This window comes from Falco peregrinus, chromosome 2 (genome assembly GCF_023634155.1).
Source record: "Falco peregrinus isolate bFalPer1 chromosome 2, bFalPer1.pri, whole genome shotgun sequence".
NCBI classification, from domain to species: domain Eukaryota; kingdom Metazoa; phylum Chordata; class Aves; order Falconiformes; family Falconidae; genus Falco; species Falco peregrinus.
In genome coordinates this window covers 18,237,470-18,259,225 of record NC_073722.1, presented here as the reverse complement: position 1 = coordinate 18,259,225, position 21,756 = coordinate 18,237,470, and the positions used below count along the sequence as shown (strand labels likewise).

General features: G+C 41.2%; 1 protein-coding gene across 6 annotated transcripts in view; it reads left to right on the top strand.

The window, feature by feature from the left end:
• Positions 1-21,756, top strand: part of ARHGAP24 (Rho GTPase activating protein 24) — a 225,652-nt gene that overhangs the window by 91,891 nt on the left and 112,005 nt on the right. Inside the window, exon 1 of one of the 6 annotated variants that reach the window (XM_055794535.1) lies at positions 3,459-3,540. The exons of 4 other annotated variants lie outside the window; for them this stretch is intronic. The gene's annotated coding sequence lies outside the window, so the exon portion shown is untranslated. Of the gene's footprint in view, positions 1-3,458; positions 3,541-4,027; positions 4,162-21,756 lie in introns of those variants that run through there. One more of the 6 variants, XM_055794534.1, reaches the window with a different exon arrangement.

Below are 21,756 nucleotides of genomic sequence, written 5' to 3'. Positions count from 1 at the left end.
ATTTCACTGTCAGTAAACAGGCCCTTTAGCCTCCACAAGTGTGTTATGAGGTTTGAGAAGATAAATGGCTGCCAGTGTGTTGTAAAGTTATTAAAAACTCTTTGGTTCCATGTTCATATGCAGTGCTTAGTAGATAAAGTCCTTTGAGACTTTTGCCATGAGTTCTCAGACAATTGAAATGGGAAGGCCACACTAGGTGATAATTCTTTTCACCTACTGGTTGACAGTGTTTTTAATTAAGGATCCATGAAGGCCTGGAAAATGTGGTTGTGGCAAGTTCATTTGTGTGTTTTCCCTAAGGGACACAAGTAAGACAAAACAGAATTACAGATAAAACTTTTTTGGCTAAACAAGCACTTTTGTTTGTATCTACATTGTTTCCCGTGTACCTTTAACAGGCTGGATGCCAAGTACTGTAGCTTTTATTCCAATATTCTTCTCTTCTGACATCAGTACTTTGCAGTCTTAGAAGTCATATGACAGCAGGACTTGGGAAAGGTAAGACTCTACAGTGAGGCACCAAAGGGGGAAGGTGATTAGCTGGCGTGTTTGACTGTGACTGGTGTAGGTGGTTGACTGTGACTGGTATAGGATGTCTTGAGATGGAAATATTTTAGAAGGCTTTGGACCCTTTTATTTTGAAGTTGACCAGTTTGTTTTCTGTAAGGATGTAACCTTGTGAAAAACTGCCATGTCCACGGTGAGGGTACACCCACATGTTGGACAAGTATCTTTCCTTGAAGGCTCAGCAGAGTGTTAGGAACACATTGCACTAAGCAAATTCCCTTCTTTTGACTTTAGGGGAAAATTATGTATTAAAATGTTTCCTGCCCTCCTGCGAAAAATGCCTTTCCATAGTGTGCATATGCTCACGCCAGAGCACTGTTTCTACCTTTGCTGTCATGCAGATGCTCTGTACTCCCTTCACCATCAGCATGGCTAGCACAAGATTGATTCCCTTTTCTCCATGATATAACACCCAAAAATGAACAGTTAAACCAGTCAGCTGCTTTGACTTGTTCCCTGCACTGAATTCCTATTTCCTCCTGGTGTGACCCTGGTGGATTTAATTGGTGCTGCCACAAAGATGAATGCCTCCCTCTGCACATGCTGACAGCCAGCAGTGCCTCTTCATTAGCTGTCAGGAGCACAGGACCTCAAGGGCATTGCTGATATTGCCGGCTGAACTAATTGTACCTCTGATATTTTCTGGAGGGAGCAGGCAGCCTGTTTAATCAAATGGGCACCAGCCTTTCCGTGCACAGATATCTCCATGTAATGGCATAGTGTGCTAAAGCAGCTTTGAGTGCTGCTTGTTTCCTATTGAAGATCTCCTGAACACATGGCCGTCCTTATTAACACAGTGATTTCTCAAAAATGTATTTGGTAGGGAGCCACCTCTCTGTGTGTGGACACATTCGCACACTGTCTGTTCTCGTCCTTCAAAGGAAGCTGTAACAACTCTAAACTGCTTTTTTTTAAGTGACCTTTGGAAATGCATGGAGTCAGAGAGCCGGAGAAATGAAGCCAGCTGAAGCTTTGCTGCTTGTTTCTCACAAGGTTAATGGTGAGGGCTCAGTGGGAATGAACTCTTTTCCATCTCAAGCATCAGTTCTTGTGATGCGCAAATATCTGACATGCCAATAATAGGTTTGCCTCCTTCACAGTTTTTAGAAAAGCAAAATCCAAATCATCCCCAGTTCTACAGATGAGATGACAGGTCATGCCACCAAGCTATTGTGCCGGCACCATAAAATCTACTAATTTCAAGCTCCGTGCCCTACAGGTCAATGCACGTAATATTCCTCTTAACCATGTTTTTTGTGCCTTTGTTATCATGGCTACTGAACAACACCGGGAGAAGGCACCAAGTTCAGGATACCTGCTTTCTGTTCCAGTTCCAGCAGTGACTCCTTCCATGATATTGGACCAACTACTATCTCTGTGCTTTTATGTCCTCCCATGTTTAGTTGAGATGATACCTGCATCCCTGTGAGAGGTATAAGCCTTGTGAATTAATGGTGGTAAGGAAATGTAAATCTGAACTAGTGATAGCTCACAAGAAGTTTTTATAACCTTTATACTGTGGGTCTGGGGAACAGGCAAGACCAGGACTGTGACACATATTGCGGAGTGATATGAATAGTTTTACTTCCTCTCTTTCATGTGGAAGATCCCCTCATGATATCACATCTGTTTAAAGATCAAGATTGGTGTGACTCAGTCTTGGGCTGCCAAAGAACTACCAAAAAATATCTTGTTTATCTTGCAAGGGGAGATGGGGCACCTTTTCCCATTCAGAAGATGCGGTCCCTTTTCTGGTAGAATTCCAGCACTTGTATCTAGCAGAGAAGAGCCTGCAATAGCTGATTTAAACATCATTGCTATATTTATAGAAATATTCATTCATGGGTATTTTTTCTGCCTAAAATTAATAGAAATCATAGCAGTGAAGGCCATCTGATTTTAAAGCTCAAGGAATTAAATCTAGATGCAAGAACTATGTAAGAATTAAAAAAGAGCCCTTTCTAAATGTTGTCTTTGAGGTATGCAGCATATGCAGAATAAACAGGTTACCTAGATCACTCGTAGGGCTTGGGTATGTAACTTTGAAGTCAGTGAAACAAAAGCTATCACAAATTTTCATATATAAACGCTGCTCTCTTGGATCTCTTCTATCTTTGTGAATTGAGTACAGATTATAGGTTAAAAGTGTGTGTATTTATATTGAAGTAGTAGTAATGTTGCCTGCTTTTTGAATACTATTTACTAGTTAGGGTCTGTTTTGAAGATAGGTTACAGATGAAGCACTTCTGAAAACTCCTGAACACTTGTAGCTTTCATTTTCTTTCCTGTAAAGTAACTCTACTTACTTTTCAACCATCTGTTCTAGGTGGCATTAATTTCATGTGGCAGAAGACTGCACAGAGTCTATAAAATTTGGAATGAGCTCAGTTTCTTTACCTGCCTTTGCCATTACTCAAGCATGGTACATAAAGCTGAAGTTAAAAAGTTATTTTTCACTTGTCTTTTAATTCAGAAGCAGACTGCTTTTATTGGCCCCGCTTAACACATGGTGCATGTGTTCTGGTGTGTATTTCCTCCATTGGTTAAGTTAACAATATGGTATGTTTGGATGAGCTTCGCTGTGTGACCCAGTGGTGTTATCTACTACACAGAAGAGTTTGGAACATAGTGGCACTGGCATCTTTAAAAACTTAGGTGGCATGAAAGCAAACAGTTCAAATTTGTCATGAACATCTTCCACTATCAGCATACATGTACGCCAGATTTGCTCTTAGTGAGGATGTAGCTTATGTCATGAAAATTATAGTTGGGGACTCTGTTTATTCCCACCCTCTTTTAAATGCCACCAGTTGTAATCACAGCAATGATGAGGTGTTTTTTTTCCTCTGCCTCAGCACTGCAGCTGGCACTGGAGCTTGACAATCAACATCAATGTTAGCAAATGGCTTAGGTAGTGCCAGACATGCAGAGAGAGTTGCCACGAAGCCAGGTGGTCTGCGGGAAGTGAGGAAGGTAATTGGAGCTTGTTGCTCTGACAATTTTTTATAGTAATTTGGGGACCAAATTGTGGGGGGCAATATTGGCTTTTTCCCAGTGTTATGTTAAGGTGTGAGGAATGTCCTGAACTTTAATAGTGCAGACTCGGTGGGGCTGAAGGTGAATCACACCCTAACTGTATGGCTTGAAGAGTTGAGAAGCTACAGCAGGTCTTCAGCAATGTCTGTGTTGCGTCCGTTAACTGTATGCCATGGACACACCGTTTTATTTGTGAATACAAAATCACGTGTGTTGATACTTCGGGCGTTCTCTGGTGTGTAAATACAAACTTTGTCTCAAAAGAAACAAAATGACTTTTATCTTCCTAACTACAATAGCAGGTCTGAACGGCATCTTTGACAGCTACCAGCTTCATGATTTTTAGTTTCGTGGTATGTCCCTCTAGTGGCGACATCAAAAAGTCCGACGAAGTAATAGTTTCACCTCTGTGTTGGATACCCCGTTCAGGGCTTCAGTTTTTAGCTTGTTACATGCCAGCAGTATCCTTGGCACATCATGAAGCACAGCTTCAAACTTAGATTCCCAAACAAATTGTGTGAATTGGGAAGACGGTAGTGGGACACTACAGAGGCAGTGGTAAGTCAAGCTCTTTGAGAAAAGATTTTCATAAATATCCACATCACTGGCATTATTTTGATCAATTGTGATAATGATTACTTTGCTGTTTGCTCACAGAAATGAGGATCCATCAGCTTTAGTCAACATGCAAATTTTTACGATAAGACGATAATGTTTTTATTACAGTTACCTGTGTGCCTTTTCTGTATTTCATTTGTTAAAAGATGATCTGTATTTGAATACACTAAGTAATGACAATAGCATTGTAGGAAGAAGTGAGACAAATATTATGGAGGGATGCTCCAAAGTATAGACATTGAAGATATCAACATCTGGTGGGGTGTTCTGTAGTACAGATGTCTGCCAGTCTTCTGCAGTAATAACAGTGAAATTCCCATGCTCGTTGCCATTTTCATCAAGAACCTCTGCAGATATGAAAAGTAAATAAATGAAAATGCATATACCTCCTTTGTCAAATCGCTGGTGGTATCCCACTTAAAACGGCAGGAAAGACAAGAGACTAGGTGACTTGCCTGAAGCTATCTGGAAAGCTGGTTGTTGAGTTTGAAGGCAGATCTCACCTCCTTGGTGCACCACAGAGCTGCTGCCCCTGATGTGGGAGGCAAAAATACACAGGCAGTGTAGCCCTCTCATCTCTGAAAGTAGTGAGAAAAGCAGGCTGTGTTTGGGTAAAAGGGTGGTTTAGCCAAACATCCTCAAAATAAGGTACTTGCTAGTGCCTAGGTCATCTGAGTAGAAATTGGATTATTTTCCTAAAGTTTATACATCTTAAGGCAGATATGCTTTGTGTTTTCTCATGTGCTTGGGTGTTGCTGCCTGACCTAATCCTCTGCCCTGCCGTGGGTGTTAAGATGCTCACAAATCCTTTGCTCTTCATCCAGTCCTTCTGCAGGCTCTTTCATCTTCCTCCTTTTCCCATTACTGGTGCTAGAGGAACATTGATCCTTATTTAAAATAAAGTGTCATCTCTCTTCTTTTTCAGCCTCGTATTAGAGGAGTGGGACAAAACTTTTTAAGCCTATAGTGAGTGTGACGACCTCGCTTGTCTTTGTTTCTTCAGCACAGGTGTCAAATTTAAGGCTTAAAAGCAGAATTTCTACCTCATATTTGCCAGTTTTTCAGTTATATACTAGTACATAGTGCTGTTTTGTTATTCAGCATGGTAAAAGCTGGGTTAGCCTCACTCCTGTTTGACAGAAAAGGAAAACCTTTCTGTGGGATGTAATGGCTTTGCCCAGGGTGACATTGTCTCATCTCTCCTCATGGAGGCCTAGCTTGTACTGCTACCTCTGGAGATGGAGATCTCTGCTAATTAAATGGTATGTCTTTTATAAAGCTAATAGGCATACCTGGTTGTGAAATCTTGATCTTCTGTGCTGTATTTCAGATCCCCACTATATTCGTAACTTCAGCGAGTGGTTAGCTTTTATTTTCAGGAAGAAATAGAAAGGAGGAACATGTGATTAATGTATGTTATTGAAGAGACTGCTTCAAACTACAAGTGCAAGGTTGGCTGTCAGGTCTTAATGAAGCTGGTCTACAATTTAGCTGATGATTAATGAAGGAATAATGTCAAAGAGCAGTGCTTGATGGTATTATGTAGACTTCTGCTGCAGACCAAACAGTCTCTTCTGTGGGAGCAGGACTGCTGCTCTGGGTTCAAACAAGCTGTATGCAGCAGCCGACACTCCCGCTCTGTAGTGTGGGTTGTGGGTGGTGCATGTCCAGGGCAGCCTGCTCGTTTATCCACGCACTGGCTGTGTGCAGCCAAGGCTGGCAGGAGGATCCGCTCCCTAAAGGGCTTCTTTCAGGGCGATCTTGGAAAATGTGACAGCCTTGTCAGCCAGACTGCTGCATGCCAACATGGAGGAGGGAGGAGGAAAACACCCAGGGAAGGGTGATCTTTGTGGCTTGCCAACTGCATCGCTGCAGCTACAGGGTCTTGGGGGAGGAGACACCATCTGCTACCATTTGGCACAACTCAACCACGAGGGCACACAGCACGTTATTGTCCTCGACCTTGGCGTAAGGCGTTGGCAGCGTGCCCACTAGGCTGCTGTCTTCAGTAAGAGATAGGAGCAGGGAGGGACGTGGTGGTAAAATAGCAACTGTGTTTGTGCCTTGCATGCTGCAGTAGTGCAAGTGCTGGGGGAGAGAGATGGGGGGTGCCTCAGACACCCCGTGCCTCTCTGCTCTTGCTGTGAAAGGACACCTACGCCAGGAGTGAGTGGGTCCTTCTTGCCCATGGGGCATGCAAGGCTCCCAAACCATGGTGGAATAATGTGCCTGTCCAGGACAATAACACCAATAAAGCTCTTAGTAACGTTAGAGGGGTAATAACAGGAGGCTTACACAGGCTGATGAGAGAATGAGCTGGCTCAGTGGAGACCTTGCTGAACTTGGGTAAACAGCCCCAAACAAGATTAGCTACACCAGGGGCTGATTTCCTTCAGAAGGACAGGGCATCTGCAGCCTCACGCCTTTCAGTTTGTGTTAGGCTTCCTGTCATCTCTAAGTGTGGACCTAATTTTCTAGGGACAGAGAAGAAATCAAAGGCTTAAGGAAAAATTTCAGATAAACTGCCTAAACCACCCAGGTACACCTTTTGCTTACAGAGCAAAATACTAACATGTCAGCTACGGGAATAAAATGGCACAGAGATGGAAGTACTTAAGGAGCAGGGAAGCCAAACAGTGAAATCAAGGTATGAGAGACAATAGTGGTTGGAGCTAAGAATGCATAATGTAATTAAATGGTAGGCTACTAAAAAGGTATATAAAAGAGATTGTTTCTGTTGGGGGAATGTGAAATAATTTGGGCCATACCTTTGTTACTTCCTTATCAATGGAAAGTCAAGTTAAGCTATGGTAAAGGCAAATGAATAGTCATAGCATAAAGCTCGTTTGCTCAAGGCATGCGTGCATGTGTGTGCTGTCTTTCCATCTGCAATATTGCAGAGGAGCACTTCCAAAATGGCCAAGGAGAATCCAGGCAGGGAGAGCAGCCTGTAGTTTGTTATAGTCTTGTGATGGATAAAAGCATGTTTAGCTTCCATCTGTTCTGTTTTGGAAAAATCGCATTAAGGTGTGTCTTACATAATTCTGCTTTAATTAAAAATAAAAATGTATTGTGAACATGTGAAATGGTGCACCACACACAATTAGAGCACTGAGGAGTCCTTCCTGGAAAGCAGCCAGAGATCAGCAGCATGGGCCTGTAGGAGAGTCTGCAGTGCTGATTGAGAAAGTTGTCATTATAGCAGAAGCTGGGCCCATGGACAGGCACGTCTTCTCTCCAGAGATTTGTTGTTTCTGGGTATCTGTAGAGGCAATTCATACGAATTGAAGAGTAGTATTTTGCCACAAATGGTTGCAAATCAATTTATTGTGGTTCCATATTATTAATCTTTGTAAATTTTTAAAATGCTGTAATTGCTTTGTTGACTCCAAATGCATATTTGGAGTTTAAAAGCCTTGTCAAAGGTGAGTTAGACTTCAGTGCACTAAAACCCATTTAAAGAATCCCCAAAGGCTTTTTACATGTCAGTTTTTTTAAAGCCATATAGATTTGTGGAGAAGTGGACTCTCTTAAAGGAGGTGCTGTAATAGGTGTATGTGTATATGGTGATTTATTATGTTTTGAATATAGTTTTGTCCACACATGCAGATGATGGGAGAAGTGTGAAAGTAATTTTCCACTTAAAAGTGCTTTTGATCTCTTGGACTTCTATTTATCTAGTGATAAAACCACAATTCAGGTATGTTTGGCAGAGAGTGTCAGCATCAGAACTGGGATAATAGAGGTTTACGTTCTTGGAGTATCATTCAGTACTGTTGGACCTGTAGCTATTTTTTTTTAAATGCATCAGCTTTCCTTAAATTCCTTTTCTGTTTTAACAGCATCAACTACATAACAACATGTTATTTAAGTAAATAGACAGAGAATACTCCCCTGGAAATGCCCTGAAGATTCAGTCACATTCATAAGTTGCCTTGTTGCTTATGAGGCTGGGAAGAGATTTAATAAGGCTTTTATTCCATAGTAATTAAGTGTTTGCCTGATGATACCATAACTCAACAGCTTAAATTGCTGTGTGAAAAGATACGATCTATCATGCGGAGATGCACATTTAATAATTACTAGTGCTGGATACCATGTGTGATATTCCCTCAAAATTTGTTAGCCCTTGCTCGAGTCCCTGTGTCTGGAATAGAGGCAGCAATGCACGGTGTTTTTCCTAAGGTGTTTTGTGCTTCTTAGTCTATAAATGAAATTGAGACAAAGGTAATGCTGCTGAGTTACTTGAACTAATTTGAACCCAAACCTGTAATTTTACTTGGTCACCATCTGTATGCCTCGATGCTTTTTGATTATTATTGTAATATTAATACTGTTATTTACTAAAGCAGGTAATTTATACAGTTCAGAGTCCAACTAAAATCCCTCCCAAAAGCATTCGGATGGTTTCAGCCTTGATGTAGCTGGAGTACATCCTTGGAGGTCTGTTGTACTTAACTTGCTTCTGTTTTTGAAGAGAATAGGTGAAGATTAAATACTGTGCTTAGCTCTTCATTTTGCCCTTGCCTCTTTCAGTGGTGTAACTTACTGCAAAGAAAAGTATTAAGGTTTTGTGCAGTGCTTCTGCTTAGTAGAATCCTTGTTCTCTTTAACAGTAATGTCAAAAATGTTTTTTGTAAATTGGTGATTAGATCAATGATATGTGGAGTGTATGGCAGTTCTTTTAGTGGTCGCTTTGCTAATTTATATACTTAACTCTATAATCTCGACCAGCTCTTAAACAAAATGACATTTAAATCGAAGCTGGATTTTTGTGCATCTGAGGCAGTGATGTCTGACCTCTGTGCTCCACAACAATATTTTGTTCTGCAGTTTAACAAAGAACTCCTCTCCTAATTTCTGCTACTAAACAGGCCTATTAAATAGTTTGTCCAACCTTAAAATTAATCTAAGTACTCACAGATCAGCTCCTCTAAATCCGTTTGTTCCTTCTGCTGAGGTGGGTGATGAAGTAGTATATAAAGACCTTTTGAATGTAAAGACCTTGTAAATAGGCTGAACTCTGCCCTGATACAGTGCCAGGCAATTAGCTGAGAGCACCGCTTGTTTGTGGCTGCTTCCAATTTACTTCAGATTTTGTATCCTGTGGCAGCAAATAGTGGTATTGTAGCCAGGCCTTTGGCTGTTCCTGTACTCAGTGACTTTTTCCAGCTCTTTTTTTCCTGCTAAGGGAAAGAATTGCAATTCCCTTTTCGTCCCTGATGAGCCTTTGCTTCCTCTCTCCATCTTCCTGACCTGGAACTAGCTGTCTTTCTGCCCTTGCTGTGGTCTCTGACAGTTGGCAATGCTGCTCTTGTCCTTGCTGCTCCACGTCACAGTTAGCCTCTGTAAACCACCCTGATCTTACCGACCAAAGCCTTCATGCAGCCTCGTGAAATACCGTGCTCCTGAAAGTCTCGCAGTGGAGGCGTGTGGGCAGGACTGCAAAGGGTGTTTTCCTAGCTTTCATTATCAAGGGCCAGTTACAGTGTCAGCATATACAAAGTCTGATACCGTTAAAAGTCCACTGTTTATTCAGAGAGACGTTAAAATCAAGGAAATTTTTTGATCCATGCAACCATGAGGTTCATATAGTTAATGTTTCATTTGTATTGCCTATGATACACTGTGCTGGGTAATGCAAGTCAAGTGCACGGCAGTGCTGCCCTCTGCAGCCTCCCGTTTTGGTGGCCACAGCAGTCGTGGGGAGCTGTTTTAGGGCACCCCTGGCCAGGTAAGCCTGGAAAGCTACCCACCTTCAGCAGGGTTGTCGTCATGCTGGCTCCTTCCATCATCAGCCTGCTAATGCACTTTTCGACAGCAGGCTGTTGTACACCCCAGTCAGCCTTTCCTGTTGCTGTTAAGCAAGCTGGACTTTTCAGGTTTGCATGGGATGCTCTAAGCCTTAGCCCATATTAAGGATGCTCCCAATCTTGACGTAGACGTATGAAGCAGAGCTAGTGGAGTGACTTGACGCGTGGTGGGTATGGCGAGTAGGTACCATCACACAGTCACAGCTGTGTTTTGCTCTCCATTCATCTCTTGTCTGGAAATTTGCACTTTTTGTGCCTGTTACCAGTTCTGGCAGCTCATGGCAAGACGACTTACTGCTTTATAGATGATATTTTTTGAGGAGTAAAATTCTCTGCTTGGACAAAAAAAATATTTTGGGAAAATGGGTATGATGACCATAGCAGTTTGTTTGTTTGTCTGGACAGTGCGGTAGGATGATGTTTTGAAGAAAAGGTTGGATTTCTATGTATTTTTCATATCAGTAATTTTGAGTGGGCTGAAGACAAGTGGTTGGATCTGTTGAGATAACTTTGATGGAAGCCAAACAACATTTTCCTGCTCTATTTTTGTTTCTGTATTGGGTAATCCAGACTACTTAATTCACTCAATGTCTCATGTGAGCGAAGAATGTGGTATTCTGTCACCTCACCTTTATTTGCTGGTGTACGTAGTTAGAGTGCGTATGTACTACTCAACTTACTCTGCCTCATTCAGATACAGATCTCTTCTTCAAAGTTGAAAGTTTTGTATTTAGATTTATTTACAGTGTCCAAGTGAATTGAAGTCATCCTGCATTTTCTTCATTGTAAGTGAGGACAGTTTGGCCTCTGTGTAATTCAATTTAAACTTTTCCCAGCAATGTAGTTAACTTGCTAACAAATTATGAGAAGTCCCGTAGTTGTGTGTATGATGACTTGGAAGAATTGAGCCAAGCCTTGACTTTCAGGCTGGGGAATTCAGTTTTAATCTATCCAGCAGGTAATGACTGCATGTTTCTCAGCAGAGCCCTATTCTTGACTTTTATTATTGTCATTTCCCCCCCTGTGACTATTTTATGTTCAGAAATTAAACATAAGCAATGATAATCTTTTCGGGAAGCCGGTAGAGAAACTCCAGAGAGACGTTAAATTTAGTAAGTTGAAATGATCAAGTCATGAAGCTGGCAGAACCAGCATAGGATGCTGACTGTGATTTTGATACTGACTTTTTTGTTCTGTAGTCTGAGCTGTGAGTAATGCCCAGCTGACAGAGGCACAGAAACGTGTCTTTTGGTAGCCAAAACAAAACCATGATGCTGTGTGCTGGAAAGAAAGGAGGGTTCAATCGCATGTATTAAGCTGTGTAAAACTTCGTGTGTCTTGCCTCTTCCAGCAGTTTACCTACCAAGGTGAATCATCCCATTAAAAAGTCTCAATTGAGTATCAAGTATGAACAGATGGAGGGTTTTCATGGGTATCCTCAGATGTTGTATCAAGCCTTGGAAGCAAAACTGGCAAGAAAGTAATGGCAATGAATGCTTAATAGAATTTCCCACTAGTATAATCTCAAAGCCAACAAGTTATGACAGGCAGCAGGTGAATGTATACTTGAGGATAGATTGTTTTGCCTCTCAACAGGCATTAAAATGTGTCTTCAATTAATATATATATTTACAAGAAGAGAAAGTAAATATGTAAACAGTTTCTTCAATTTGCATTTAAATTACAAATTATTTTGAAATAAAAAACCCCACTGATTTGTGCAAGGAAGAAGTTTTCATATACAAATGTAAGTTTTAAGTTTCAGTAGGCTGCTCCGTTTCTCCTTGCTTGATTTATATAAAAAGCTTTCCAGTTGCTTTCCTGGTAGGCAGTTATATTCCAAAACACTCTCTATGCTACCGTGCAATTACAAAGAATAACTTAGTGATGTAGGTGTCTTGTTGCTCAGGGCTGCTTGAAAATTTGAGAGCATTTGAGGTAGTAGAGGAGCTGCTGTAACCATTTTGTGTGATGTACAGCTAGGGTTTAAGAAAAAAGCTCGGTTCTGGCTGCTAGACTGAATTTTCAGGAAGTGTTGGCAGACAACAGGTATAAACACCAATTAATCTCTATGTACAAGAAAAAATCAAGGTAATCAGAAAAAGCCTCTGGAAGGTGCCAGTAGTTCAGCCATCTAGCAGATGGAAGTAGTTAATGGAAAATAAATACAAGAATTAAAAAACGTACTAAGAAAAAAATTAGAGAATCAGATTGTATTAAAGTGGATTCTTGAAAAGCATACATATAAATGCTATAAAACTGCTAAATTAATTAGAATTATTTATAGGCTGAAATATCTGTTGTATTGTGAATAGTAGTCAAGTGGAAAACTATGTACGATCTTCATGCTGTGTTGTCACAAATTGAAATCATCCCTTGCATCCACTTGGAAAGTAACTGTTGTTTCTAAAATTGAATAGCCTGTATCTCCTCTCTAGGGAACAGTCCTTTCCCATCCTTAGAAGGCTCTTAGATATGTGAAAATGAGCTTTAATGCTACGATGTCAGAAAAATTCACCTGAAGTACAATACACTTGAGATTTTCTTTCCAACTGCAACGTGTTCTGACAAGCAGTGTTTTCTTAAGGGGGTCGTCTTGCTCATGTTGCTGCTCAACAGATAGTCTGAAATTGCTCTCAGCCTCAACGTGCAGCTCTTCTACCTCCTCCTCTGCTTGGAAGATGAGTGCAGAAGAGCATGGAGGCTTCCAAATAGTAACATAAACAGTGCTTCATAATTGTCATAGAATTCAGGCTAATGACCAGCAGTGGGAATGAAACCAACCCTGGCTCATGGTGCAGAAGTTGCTGTGCCGAAACAGAGTTTTCCATTACTTTCTACATCTGTGTCTTGTAGGACTTTCTATATCTAGGTCTCCCTAGGAGATCCTGGAGGTTTCTCAGCTCCCAGCCATGTCAGAGCAGCCATTCTGTGAAATATCTCCAGAAGCAAATTCTCTGACAAATGCAGAGTGCTCTAGGCTTCTGGTCTTCTGCTTAGCACTAACGTGGCTTCATTCTGGAACTGGCGGTGGCCTGCTTACCGCTGTGAGCCCTGGCATGGTGCAGGCTAGCAAGACAAGGTGCAGTGGTGCCTGTGAGGGTCACAGCAATCACCTGCAGGCTTTTAAAAGGGTAAAGTGTAACTTTGAAATGGTATTTTTGACTAGATTAGGAATACCTATTCTCAGACCTGAAGCACTGCTGCTAACTCGTTGCTATAATCTTTCTGTTAGGGCTGGGAAAAAGCTAGGCTCACCGTTTTGCGCAGAAGCATGCGTGCACAAGAGAGATGCTGCACACTGGTGGTTACAGCATTTCTGTGACTGATTGTATTATGTGAATATAGATTGTTTACCTAGGATGTGTTTTGACACATGCACCTATTTCAGAAAAGCCTTTCCTGAATACATTTTTAATAATAAATAAGAATTAAATGTTCCACCTTGTATTGACATGTTTCAAAACTAGCTTATGTTGAAGAGGGATGATTCACTCTTCTTTTTGAAGGGAAGTGCACCCACACAGTCACTAAAGATTGCTGAATGTCAAATGTTTGTCGTGACACTTGACCTTAATCTCTGTGTAACTCTGGGAATACTTGAAAGTCTGGCCCCAAATGGCCTCTGGGCATCTATGAAGATTTTTTTTTAATTATTGTTGTTTTCCTGTTCCGCTATTAAACATTTAAATATTCGGTGGTTAGGGTAAAATGTTCCAGATACTAGTCTAACTAGTATTTCACCCATGTGATGTAAAGAAAAGAACCATAATTCTTAAACAGAGGTTAATTTAATCATCTTATGCAAATGTTGTACAGTGGACTACTTGTAGGTTTTGGGTTTGTTATTTTCTTGTTTTAATGTTCTGGTTGATAATACTGTCTTAGGAAAATTGGACAATGTTGTATTCGGGCCTGACTCTCACTGACCCTGCTGCACAGACAAGTTTAATTTGTAATAGAGAATGCAAAGCAGAAACGGAAACTTGGAGTGGGAAAGTTTCCCTCCAGATACACAGCCTCAGAGAGGAGAGCTCCACGGGTGCAGACACTGGCTTGTCAGGAGAAGCTCCGGCTGCCACTTCCCCTGTGCGCTCTGATGGGCAGTACTCGATCCTGTGTTCAGTGGGGTAGATAGCATTGCAATTTACTTGAAACTTACTGCTAAATATTAATTAAAAATAAGAAGAGTGGATGGTAGACTTGGAGGCAGAATACTAATTCTTTGGGGACTCCAGGCACTGGGCTCAGCTTGCAGCCTGAGATGCCAGGTCCTGGCACAGCGTCATCTTGGAGCTATCTTCTCATTCTCTGATGTATTTGCAATGTCAATAATACTGTGTTTAAAACAAACAAAAAGTTTGCACTGGGTACTGCCTGGGCTAAAGAAATGTATGCACTCAGAATAAAAGGTGATCTTGACTTGAAATTCCCTGGTTGTCTCCAGCTTCAGGCTGCAGAGGGGTAGGAATAACTTCAGTGAATGTGAAGACCAAGCTGTGACACCTTTCTGGTCTTTGAACTACCTCTTTACGTGTAGTTCCATAATAAGTGGACAGATGTATAGGGGTTCATTTTGGAAAGTCAGTATTTATCATCTGAGAAGCTGCCGCAGTGTTGGTCTGTGCTGCTACACCTCATCTTTCAAAATGATCAAAATGTTTGGCAAAACTGACTTTTCAGTGGAGATGAATCTACATTTTTATCAGTACTGCAAAGCTCTTCTGCATATTATTATAGAAATAAATTTGTTCCAGAAAGGAACCAAAATTTGTAACAAATTAGAATCCTGTCACAGAACGGTTCAGTGCTGTAGCACCTTGTGAGAGAGTATGTAGCCTGCATATTCTTATCTTCAGTTGGCAGTATTTTAATATTTATATAAGAGGCAATGTTACAACTAAAACATATGGTTTCATTAATGCAGAAGGGATGTAACTTAGTCAGATGCTCGTTTGTTGATCCTACTTGTGACTGGCTCACTGATTCCAATAATTCGCAAGAAGCACGCTCCCAAATACTTGAAAAATCTTACAATGTACTATCTCTTTTTTTGGATCTATCGGAAACATTTAATGATGTCTGTCTGGCAAATCACCACTTAGAATTTTACATGTGACTCCCGATCCCAGTGGCAGAATTCTCAGCAACTTCAATATAAACAAGACTGCAGCCAAATTATAACAGTATAGAAAGTACCTTAATACATTGAAATGGGAAAGAGCATTTTAGGTACAAAACTGTTAAGTACCAGATTTGAGTTTAGCCGTAATAGCTATGTTTTAAACATCCTCTCTTCCCTGTTGCTCCATGTGATTATTTTTTTTGGGGGGGGTGTGGGGTGTGTGTATGTCAAGTCATTGCAAGGAATTGGATAACCACCTGTGGTCAGGAAGTCTGTTCCAGTTTGCATCCAAATGTGTATATGTAATAAGATATACCACAGCTCTGAAAGTATGTTCTCAAGTGGAAAATCAAGTAATACTATTGAAAGTTTGTCAGTTGTTGTGTGTGAATCTTATTGCATTATAGAACTACAAGAAAAGAGTAAGGAGAAACACACACAGTCATGCCCTCTAAGCTCTTCCTTGCCTATAATTTATTATTGTAAGAAAAAAAAGAGGATGACTGTGAGGCTGAGTTACCTCTGAAATGCATTGACCTTTAAATAAGAACAGCATCAAGAATTTGACTTTCACTAGCTAGAAGTTGATTATCTGAATTGACTTGGAACAATGTTTGCAAATATCAAGTCCTATTTAAGTGATAAGCAACACAGTTTTAATAATGAAAGGATCTACAGGGTATGTTTATACTCAGCAGGGGTATGTGTGTGTATAAATACAAGTATGTATGTATACTTGGTATTGTTTATTCATATACATGAGGATGTTTAAAAAACAAACAACTTTCTCCTTTGTGAGGCCAGAATTTGTGCCTAGTGTTGATAAAATCCATCTGCATGGTGGTGGTTTTGAGAAACTTCAAACAAACCGTGCAACACCGGAACTCTTCCACTCCTGCCTCCATCTTCTACACAAGCCTCCTCCTGGGAAGCTCTTTTGCCTGTAAACTATACATACCTAACAATTCAGTGTTGTACCTAGCGTAAGATTTTTATTCCATACCAAGGATACTTTTTTCCCCTAAAAGATAAGATTTTTACATAATAATTATTAGATAGAAGAGTACCATATTTTAAAATGAGCAAGCAAGTGTAGTTTCATCTTTATAAAGTATTTGTTAGTTCTAGAAATACCACTTCAAAGCTCAAGTGTAGCTAATCTTCACCTTTTTTACCTGTACCCAAAATCTGACAACAGTCTGGCTTGGGGGGGAGTATTTGTGTTTCGGGGGTGGGGGGAGGGGGTTTCAGGTTTTCTCTTGATGCTGCTGAAAATTTACAGGGAAGTTAATATGGAAATACAGATATTCTTGCTCTGTCCTTTAACAAGCCAGCATGTTTGACAGTGTTCTGCACGTTACGAAATTGTATCAGTATGTCTCATGAGGCTCAGCCAAAGATGAACTTTTAAATTTCTTTAATGGCAGAAAGCAGAAGAAAAAAGAAAAGGGCATTAATGTACAAACACTTCCCATTCTGAGCTGAGTGGGGTTTTTTGTTTTTTGTTTTTTTCCCCCTCTCAGAAGATTTAGTGGTATAGCTACTTAATGACTTCAAATAGCACTAAAATAAACAGCTGCTCCCTGGTACTTCCTAGCTAATATAGCCCATCAGCTCCATGATTCATGGCAGAGTGATTAGATTCACTTCATTACTGATGGAGTAACTGGGAGACTGTAGGCAAAGGTGTTTCCAAGAATAGCAGGCAGCCAACATCAATCTGATGTCTCAGACATTCTGTATGCTTTTCAGCAGATTTGTTCTGGGAACCAGAGGGAAGAAAATTTGGGAGTATTTGTAGCTTCTGAGAAGCAAAGGCAATAAATTATGTGGTGGCACTCTGAGTTTTTACAGTACTCTTAAGATCTTGGTCATCTTCAGAAGCTGCTTTCTCGAGGGACCAAGTGAGGAGGACACTGTTTCAATGGGGGAAGTGTCCTGGTGGATAAGGGCTAGCAATTAAAGGGAAGGCTTCAAGATCTTCCCTCTTCCTGATCTGTACTGCCTAGGAAACAAGATTGCTCAAGGTTTGGGAGAAAAATGGTGATGAAATCTTTGGTAGATGAACGTGCTTCTGTTCTCAGCACTCATGAATGTTGGAGTCAATGCTTAGTTGGTGAAATATGGATCCTGGGAGCATCCTTTTTTCCTTGAAGTGATTGCTGGTGGATACTGGATGAACAAAACATGCAGGTCAATAAACTGTTGTTCTCAATCTCCAGTCCCACAAGCAGGGAGGCCTTGCTCTCGCTGCAATCCAGCAGGAGCTGGCTGGGGATGCTGTCCCTTGTGGTGCTGCCTTTTGGCTCCCCTCTGTCAGTGTCCCCTGCTGCCTGGGATGGTGGCCCTGGGCCAGCTGCTTGTCTTGCACCTTCTTCCCCTTGCCCTTAATTTTTTGCTGGGAGGGAACATCAGTGCAGCCAAACCATCGCCACTGGTGGCCGTGGGGTTCTCAGCTTTTCTCCTGCAGTGTGTGCAATTGTCATGAATCTCATTTAAATTGCCTTCATGCTGTTGCTGAAGCTTACTGTCGACAGCTACCCACTTGTGCAGCCCTTGTGGATCTACTTGTGTTTTCAGGCTTTCCCTGCTGAAGCACCTTGTATGTGCCAAGCAGTGGAAGCAGCAGGTGCCCACAAAGGACAGTTTACATAGCTGGTGGAGCACTAATGGAGGCAATACTGACAGCCAGTTGGTTTATATCTATTTACCTTGGAGTGAGATAACCCTTGCTGATACCATTAACCAGATGAAGCTGCGGTTTGAGTCGCTCAGTGGTATTAACTGGGCGTAAAAAGCAGAGTTAATATAGGCGCCGAGGTGTTGACATTTGCTGTTGACATGGCTTGCAACTATAGTTCTCCATCATCAGCAGGTGAGGAGCCCTGGAGGCTGGCCAGCTCCCTTTAGCTGACTTGTGTTGGCCAAACACTGCTGCCTTCTGATGCTGAGTGGCCCTCCCGCAGCTGTATTGGGAGCACCTGTCCCATTTCAGATTGCACAGGCTCATTGGAAGCAAAACCTGTGTTTCTCCTTTGGGTGTGGATGTTTGCTGGAATGAAGTTGTGTTGGCCCGATAAAAGTAAGAAAAATTTGGTTTTCATTTGTAACTTGTTACTGCTAAGGCTCTCCACTCTCTGTTTGTCATTTCCTGGTTTTATTCTCCTACTTCTTCATGTGGTGATACTCTTCCAAGTGCTTGGACCATGTCATTGCTTTCTTGGTGGTGGTGTAGAGTGTGTGATGGTTGTGATGAATTCATGGCTTATAGTGGCTGTGGTTTGAGTGCAATGCCTTTATCTTAGGGGTTAGAACATGCTTGGGAGCCATGAGAGCATCATTTATTCATTTTAAGTCTCTAAAATTAAAGACGGAAATTTTGTATTGAAAGAGAATTCTAAAACCAGAAAGTAAAAACTATCCTAGTTTTAGTTCAGGTTGTAGGAAGTCCCTAGTTTTTCTAAACAGAGGCACAGTGCTATTTCTGTTTTGTGTGTGTTCTGGTATGTTTTGTAGTATGAAACCGGATGTAATTCTGCTCAACTTTGGCCCTGAAAAGCAGAAAGCTTAACCAAAACACGCACCTGTGTTTTGTGTACCTGTGCACCGTGACTGCCTTCAGTGGTTCCTAGTGCAGCTCTGAGTTGTGGGACAAGCTCCCAGAAAGGGTGCTGCAAGCTGTCTGCTGGTCTTTTCACCTTGTTGAACTGTCATGGTCTTAAAATCTGGTGGAAGAAGGTAGGCAGAAAGAAACCTAACAGATGCTTTGTTGAATGAGCCAAATGTAAGGAGTCTTTCAGAAACAATACACAAATAAAGCCCAAGTTCACACCCACTGGCAAGCCATGTCAAAGTCTGGGTCTCCAATCTACATCTGACCTGGACGCTTATTCACTTACTGCACTGTAGGAAATGGCTTGACCTTCTAAATAATTATTAGCCCAGATATTCAGATCAGCAAAAATGCATGACAGCAGCTGAAAAACCTCTGCTCCGATATATTCTTCATAGCATAATTATTGTTAGGGTCATTATGTGATGTTTAGATCCTTTCAACTGTGTCTGCTTGTTACTTCTCCCTAGAAGACAGGTAACCAAACAGTATTTTATTTCTGGGAGTAAGAATGCAGCCTAAAGATCTAGCATGGGAGAATGTATTTGTCTTCAGTGCTACATAAACATTAACTTGATCCCTCCTAAGACAAATGTTTCTTGACAAGTGGAGGCAGTTAATGCTGTAGTACAGGAGGTTTTCCTATGGAAGTTTAGGTTTATGAAAAGATATTTTCATTTCTAGGAGAGTAAGTCCGTATCTGCAAACTGTAGTGCCCAATGGACACTTGTATTTCCCCAAAGCTGAAATTTTTGCAGGCTGTTTGAAGGTTTTACATTAACTCAGAAAGTAAATAAAAGAGAAATTCAACTAGCATCACTAGCTGGGTAGTTAATTCCTTGTAATTTTTATTGTCTGATGACTAGGGGCCAAGTTGCATTCATGGGATACTTGCACTCATAACTGTGATATCTGTTTGATACATGTACAGATAGTAGTTTTACAATACAGTCAGGAATTTGGATATTTGTGTGACTGGTATTGCAGGCACACAAGCAAAAAAAGCATTCTGTAGCTTAGTCCTTCAATTTTTTGTTGATAAAGTAAAAGCACAGCAGTAAAAAGCTTTTACACAGGACAGATAATCCCAGCTTATGCTGCGTTATTAAGACAATACACGTGAATGTGTTTTTATCATTTGACTTAATACATTTTTTTCTTTCAAGAAGTAAAAAATCTAAGGGATTTTATCATACCATGTTTATTAATTCTATTCAATGAAAGATTCAGACTTGTGCCACAAGGAGAATAAGGCACATGCCTCGCAACTGCCTCTCTGTAACAGTCTGGAATTGTTCCTTTGAGGCTGTTAGGGTTTGTGTGTGAATGTGCGTCCAGCTTTAGAGATTATTTCATATAGTATTATGCACAGCATGAATTTTGTTATCAGAAACACTGAAATACCTGTTAGAGCCATGTGGTATTTATTCATCATGCATGAAGGAACAGGTGGCCCCAGTACGTGTGAGTTCCCAGCGTAGCCTTTTGGAGCAGAGAGACACGCCTTCTCCATTAGCGCTTAAACACTCAGTTCTATTAAACGCGAAGGTCCTTGGGCGTCACCAGGCTGAGGAAGGAATAAATTGGCAAATAAAAGCACTTTTTCTGGCTGTGAGTCATACCTTTTAGTTGTCTTATAGCAGTGGTATATGCAGGCCAGCTAAGCCTGTTGTAAGCCTGGAATTCAATGATCTGATCTTAAGTATTTCCAGCGCCCCAGTATGCATGCAGCAAGCCTCTCCTTTGTGACACAATGCTTTCCTTCAGCCTAGCTGTGTGTTAAGCATAAATGGATACCCTAAGTTACTAGGATGTGACCACTATATGGAAGTCCTTAAGAACTATGTATGTGTGTGGTGCCATGCCCTAGTGAAGCCCTAGCACCAGTTAGGGCATTAGGTACCCTGGACAATGAAGGATTTGCCATAAGGTGTGGAAGAGAGGAAGTCATTCTATAAGCTGGGATTTTCCAGTCTGCTGAGCCTTGTACTTCCCAGACTTACTCATTAAGAGATTTATTATAGAAGAGCTAAAAAGATTTATTGAAGGTTTATTAAAAGATTTATTAAAAGAGAGACAAATACCCTTCAGAGACACTTATTCACTGCCTTTTCCCCTTGCCTGTGCTAACTTTAAGTCATTGTTGTAAATAGCTGAGTGCGTGATCGAGCAGTGGTTTGAAGAGGCCCTGTACTGGGCCCAAAACTTGTCTGGGCAGGCAGTTTTAAGGCTGGGACTATGAAATGTAGCACTGGTTTCTGCAGAGAACAAGAAGGTTTGAGCTCTGGGTGCAATGTGACCTTTCATTCCCACCCCTGGTGGGCCTTGCCCTGCAAAGGGTGTGATTGAACCTTATGTGCATGACTGGTAGTTGGGCAGGATTTTGTTACTCAGCCTTAGGAGGGAAGCATTGTAAATCCAGTTTCTCCTGGAAAATAACATGGATATGCTCACTTTTGTCTTTGGGTAGGTGCCAGCACACAGGGAGTGAGAGAGTTGTTATTGCTTGTGGAGGAAAATGAATGGCTTTATGTATAAAAGATGGGAAGCCTCCAAAACTGTATGCATGTTTGCTCTGGGAAATGACACACTCATGAATCCTACCCTGGCGTCCCTGGCCCTTCTCAAAGCAATTCTTTGTGGTAACCACTTCTGCGCCTTCTTTAAATGGCAATTCTGTGTGGCGGATGCTGCATATGTTTTTTACGCATCCAGCATAAATTCTAGATGTTAAAGTAATTATGTTCCTCGGGAGCTTCAGACCAGCTGAGAGTTAGAGCTAAATGGGAAGAAAGGCATGAGCTTCACTGATAAGCTAGTTTGGGGATGGGAGCAGGGATCTTGGGAACAAGAACAGTTCTAGATCTCTCTCTCTTCATCAAAATTCTGTGTTGAATAAGTAGAAATCTGAAAAAGTGTTGCTTACTTGTTTAACATGAGTCATGAAAGATACAGTGAGCATATGCCCTTGTCCTTTAATGTGG